This window comes from Nycticebus coucang, chromosome X, assembly GCF_027406575.1.
Source record: "Nycticebus coucang isolate mNycCou1 chromosome X, mNycCou1.pri, whole genome shotgun sequence".
Lineage (NCBI taxonomy): Eukaryota > Metazoa > Chordata > Mammalia > Primates > Lorisidae > Nycticebus > Nycticebus coucang.
The window spans coordinates 79,065,918-79,072,316 of record NC_069804.1 but is presented as its reverse complement, the minus strand read 5'-3'; positions in this window follow the sequence as shown (position 1 = coordinate 79,072,316).

The window sequence follows — 6,399 nt, the reverse complement described above, 5'->3', positions numbered from 1 at the left end:
TGGAAAAAGAGGATCTGGCATCTTACATTGTTCACTTTTTCTTCTCTCAATCCTTTTCTTATTCAAAGTGTAAGAATGTTTGACTCCACATAAGGAAGAGAAAATAAAATAGGAAAGGTAGTACTTTATATAATTATTTTCTTCAGTGTCCATGCTTTTTTAAAATGCCTGGTATGTCAGCTAAATTCTTAAATGTCTGAAATAATCCTCTTCTGTAAGTGCTTAAAATCATGTGTGGTTGATGTTTTCATTTATTTGAGGGCGTTTATTCATGGAATGGTAGAACTGAAAGGAATCCTAGAGATAATCCTAGTACATTCTCTTCACTTTATAGATGAGGGAACTGAATTTTTGAGAATTTAAGGCTCAAGGTTACACATAATAAATGGCAGAGTAGCTCTTGTGGCTTCAAGACATGATTGCACTGAGCTGCCTTTCATAGTGGATACGGATACACACAACAGTTCAGGTTATGAGGTTATTGCAAGGATAATAGATGGCCATTTAACTTAATTCCTCTCATAATAGAAATATAAGAGCTATTCTAGTTGGAGAAGTATCTATTAGACATGGCATTATGTCATGATACAATAACATAAGGTAGTACACCAGTTTCTGCATTTTCTTTTTTTTAAGTTTCTTTTCTTTTTTATTAAGTCATTTGTACATAGATCATGAATACATTTATGCCATTATGGGATTCAATGTGCTGATTATCTTTACAAATTGGAGTGCTTACATACTACTAATCAACATAGCCTTCACCTAATTTACCCAATTACAGCATTAAGACATTTGTGTTCTACACCCGATAGATCCAACTTGTACTTGCAATATGCTCCATAGGTGTGGTCCCCCTACTAACTCTCCCTCTATCAACCCATCCCCCTCCCTTCCCCTCTCCCTCCCCTTCCCTTCTTCATCCTAGGCTATAGTTGTGTTTTGTTTTTCATATGCAAGTGTGAGTGATTACAAATTGGTTTCACAGTAGTACTGAGTACATTGGATATATATTTTTTCCATTCCTGAAATACTTTACTCATTAATACCATGCGCTAACCAATTGCGCAACTGGAGCACCTGAGATACTTTACTAAGAAGAATATTTTCTAGCTCAAGTAAATGACTGTCACTCGCTTAGTATCAACTCTGTGTTACCAGAGATATTCTTACCACTTTTCCCTCTGTATTTTAAATGGGCTATTATGTTTAGCTTGGCCAACTAGCATAGCTAAATTAAAAACAAAATAAGCCTGGGCAGCGCCCATAGCTCAGTGGGTAGGGTGTCAGCCACATACACTGAGGCTGACGGGTTCGAACCCAGCCCAGGCCTGCTAAACAACAATGACAATTGCAACAATAATAACAGCAGCAACAACAAAAATAGCCAGGCATTGTGGCAGGCACCTGTAGTCCCAGCTGCTTGGGAGGCTGAGGCAAGAGAATCGCTTAAGCCCAAGAGTTTGAGGTTGCTGTGAGCTGTGATGCCAGAGGTGCCAAGAGTGACAGCTTGAGATTCTGTCTCAAAAAAAAAAAAAAAAAAAGCCTTTTTAACACTAGTTAAAATATGCTAACATTGGCTTGTGGACAAATACCTTATTATTTGATTTTAACCAATTATTGACATTTTGTTTCTCTTTCTCAGGCAGTTGCTCAAGGGGATTTTCAAAGAGCATCTACATGTGCACTGCGTTGTAAAGATATGTTGACAAGGCTCCCCAAAATGGTGAGTAAAATCTCTGCCATTTATTCTCCAAGAATTTGAAGGTATGCTATATTACATTCCAGGAAAAATCATTACTACTTCATGTAAACTTTTGGAGATTCTATTAATATTTTGGATCAGTTCATTTGCTTATCTGATCATTGAAATATTTTGCTTTCCTTGCTCTTTACCAGAAAGGGCATTTGAAAAAGTTATATGGCTTACTTCTTTTTCTTTTTTTCAAATGATTCAGTGAAGATTTATTTCTCCTCACTCCAGTTCTTTTGGTTTTCTAAAGTGCTGTGGCCCTTATGCAGAAGCAATTTCTCTTTCTATGATGCTCTTTTTTTTTCTTTCTTTGCATGGCTTTTTATTTATTATTTATTTATTTTAAAAAAATTATTGTTGGGGATTCATTGAGGGTACAAGAAATCAGGTTACACCGATTGCATTTGTTAGGTAAAGACCCTCTTACAATCATGTCTTGCCCCCAAAAGTTATGGCACACACCAAGACTCTACCCCTCCCTCCTTCCCTCTCTCTGCTCTTCATTTCCCCACTCCTCTCTCCATCTTTCTCTCTCTGCTCTCCCCTTCCCCCACACCCACTGTGTCATTAATTGTCCTCATATCAAAATTGAGCACATAGGATTTATGCTTCTCCATTCTTGTGATGCTTTACTAAGAATAATGTCTTCCACTTCCATCCAGCTTAGTATAAAGGCTATAAGTCTCCAATTTTTTAATGGCTGAATAGTATTCCATGGTGTACATATATCACAGCTTGTTAATCCATTCCTGGGTTGGTGGGCATTTAGGCTGTTCCCACATTTTGGCGATTATAAATTGAGCTGCAATAAACAGTTTAGTACAAGTGTCCTTATGATAAAAGGCTTTTTTTCCTTCTGGATAGATGCCCAATAATGGGATTTCAGGATCAAATGGGAGGTCTAGCCTGAGTTCTTTGAGGGGTCTCCATACTTCCTTCCAAAAAGGTTGTATTAGTTTGCAGTCCTACCAGCAGTGTAAAAGTGTTCCCTTCTCTCCACATCCACAGTTTTGAGATTTTGTGATGTGGGCTATTCTCACTGGGGTTAGATGGTATCTCAGGGTGGTTTTGATTTGCATTTCTCTAATAAATAGGGATGAAGAGCATTTATTAATATGTTTGCTAGCCATTCATCTGTCTTCTTTAGAGAAGGTTCTATTCATGTCTCTTGCCCATTGATTTATGGGATTGTTGGCTTTCTTCATGTGGATTAATTTGAGTTCTCTATAGATCCTAGTTATCAAGGTTTTGTCTCATTCAAAATATGCAAATATCCTTTCCCATTGTATAGGTTGTCTATTTGCTTTGGCTGTTGTCCCCTTAGCTGTACAGAAGCTTTTCAGTTTAATTAAGTCCCATGTGTTGATTTTTGTTGTTGTTGCAATTGCCATGGCAATCTTCTTCATGAAGTCTTTCCCCAGGCCAATATCTTCCAGTGTTTTTCCTATGCTTTCTTTGAGGATTTTTATTGTTTCATGCCTTAAATTTAAGTCCTTTATCTATCTTGAATCAATTTTTGTGAGTGGAGAAAGGTGTGGGTCCAGTTTCAGTTTTTTACATGTGGATATCCAGTTCTCCCAGCACCATTTATTGAATAGGGAGTCTTTCACCCAAGGTATGTTCTTGTTTGGTTTATTGAAGATTAGGTGGTTGTAAGATGTTAGTTTCATTTCCTGGTTTTCTATTCGATTCCAAATGTCTATGTCTCTATTTTTGTGCCAGTACCATGCTGTCTTGACCACTATGGCTTTGTAGTACAGCCTAAAATCTGGTATGGTGATGCTCCCAGCTTTGTTTTTATTACTAAGAATTGCCTTAGCTATACGGGTTTTTTTCTGGTTCCATACAAAACGCAGAATCATTTTTTCCAAATCTTGAAAGTATGATGTTGGTATTTTAATAGGGATGGCATTGAATAGGTAGATTGCTTTGGGAAGTGTAAACATTTTAACAGTGTTGATTCTTTCCAGCTGTGAACATAGTTATTCCACTTGTTAATATCCTCTACTATTTCCTTTCTTAGGCTTTCATAATTTTCTTTATAGAGGTCCTTTACCTCCTTTGTTAGGTATATTCCTAGGTATTTCATTTTCTTTGAAGCTATGGTGAAGGGAGTTGTGTCCTTAATTAGCCTCTCATCTTGATTGTTATTGGCGTATATAAAGGCTACTGACTTGTGGACATTGATTTTATATCCTGAGTCATGACTGTAGTTTTTGATGACTTCCAGGAATCTTGCAGTTGAGTCTTTGGGGTTCTGTAAGTATAAGATCATGTCATCAGCAAGGAGGGAGAGTTTGACCTCCTCTGCTCCCATTTGGATGCCCTTTGTTTCCTTGTCTTGCCTAATTGTATTGGCTAGAACTTCCAGCACTACATTGAATAGTAATGGTGACAGAGGACAACCTTGTCTGGTTCCAGTTCTAAGAGGAAAAGCTTTCAGTTTTACTCCATTTAGTAAAATATTAGCTGTGGGTTTGTCATAGATAGCTTCGATCAGTTTATGAAATGTGCCACCAATGCCTATACTCCTCAGTGTTCTAATTAGAAAAGGATGCTGGATTTTATCAAATGCTTTTTCTACATCTATTGAGAGGATCATATGGTCTTTGTTTTTGCTTCTATGAATACAGTGGATAATGTTTATGAATTTGCGTATGTTAAACCAGCCTTTCATTCCTGGGATGAAACCTACTTGATCATGATGTATGACTTTTTTGATGATAAGCTGTAATCTGTTGGCTAGGATTTTGTTGAGAATTTTTGCATCTATATTCATTAGTGAAATTGGTCTGAGGTTCTCCTTTTCAGTTGGGTCTTTTCTTGGTTTTGGTATCAGGGTGATGTTTGCTTTGTAGAACATGTTGGCGAAGATTCCTTCCTCCTCAATTTTTTGGAATAATTTCTGCAGTACAGGAATAAGCTCTTTCTTGGAGGTTTGATAGAATTCTGTGTGAAGCCATCTGGACTAGGGCATTTTTTTGTTGGAAGATTTTTTATCATTTCTTTAATATCAGTGCTTGAAATTGGTTGTTTCAGGAGCTCTATTTCTTCCTGGCTAAGTCTAGGGAGAGGGTGTGATTCCAAATATTGATCCATTTCCTTCACATTGTCAAATTTCTGTGCATAGAGTTTCTGGTAGTATTCAGAGATGATCTCTTGTATCTCTGGCATCAGTTGTAATTTCCCCTTTATCATTTCTGATTGAGGTTACTAGAGATTTTACTTTTCTATTTTTAGTTAGTCTGGCCAAAGGTTTATCTGTTTTATTTGTTTTTCCAAAAAACCAACTCCTTGTTTCATTAATATTCGGAATGATTCTTTTTTTTTCAATTTCATTGATCTCTGATTTAATTTCAGATATTTCTCTCCTTCTGCTGGGTTTAGCCTTAGATTGTTCGTCTTTTTCCACTTCCATGAGATGGCTTGTGAGTTTGTTGATGCTCTCTCTTTCTGTTTTTCGAATGTAGGCATCTAAAGCAATAAATTTTCTTCTCAAAACTGCTTTTGCAGTATCCCACAGGTTTTGGTAGCTTGTTTCTTCATTGTTGTTATGCTTAAGGAAGTTAATGATTACCTCTTTTATTTCTTCCTGCACCCAACTGTCATTCAACAGAAGGTTGTTTAATTTCCATGCCTTTGTGTGGGGTTGAATGTTTTTGTTGAAGTTGAGTTCCACCTTTAGTGCCTTGTGGTGTGAGAAGATACTAGGTAAAATTTCAATTCTTTTGATTCTGTTGACGTTTGTTTTGTGTCCTACAATATGATCAATTTTTGAGAATGTTGCTTGGGGCGATGAGAGGAATGTATATTCTTTATCTTTGGGATGGAGTGTTCTATAGGCATCTATCAAGCACAGTTGTTCTAGGGTCTCATTTAAGTTCCTTCTATCTTTGTTTAATTTCTGCTTGGAGGATCTGTCCAGGTCTGTAAGAGGAGTGTTAAAGTCCCCTGTTGTTATGGTATTATAGGATATCATATTGCTCAGACTGAGTAAGGTCTGTTTCAAGGGAGCATTTAAATTGGGTGCATAAATATTTAGAATTTAGGGCGGCACCTGTGGCTCAAGGAGTAGGGCGCCGGTCCCATATGCCGGAGGTGGTGGGTTCAAACCCAGCCCCGGCCAAAAGAAAAAAAAAGAAAAGAATTGAAATGTCTTCTTGTGTTTTTCTATTGATCAATATAAAGTGACCATCTTTGTCTTTTTTGACTTTAGTTGCTTTAAATACACATGCATCTGAAAATAAGATTGCAACTCCTCTTTTCTTCTGAATTTCATTTGCCTGAAAAATTGTCTTCTAACCCTTAACTTGGAGTTTTAATTTGTCTTTTGAAGCTAGGTGTGTTTCCTGCCGATAGTAAATGGATGGCTTGCGTTTTTTAATCCAGTCAGCCAATCTATGCCTCTTCAGTGGGGAATTCAAGCCATTAACATTTATTGAGATAATTGATAAGGATGGTAGTGTTCTATTCATCTTATTTTTGGGAGTCCTTTGCTTAGTTTTATCTTTTGCATCAGTGTGGAGGTTAGGTTCTGTCCTTTAATTTCTGAGTTTTTACTTTGCTGCTGATCCATTGTGATGGTCAATGTGTAGAACAGGTTGAAGTATTTCCTGTACAGCTGGTCTTGTTGTGGCTAATTTCTT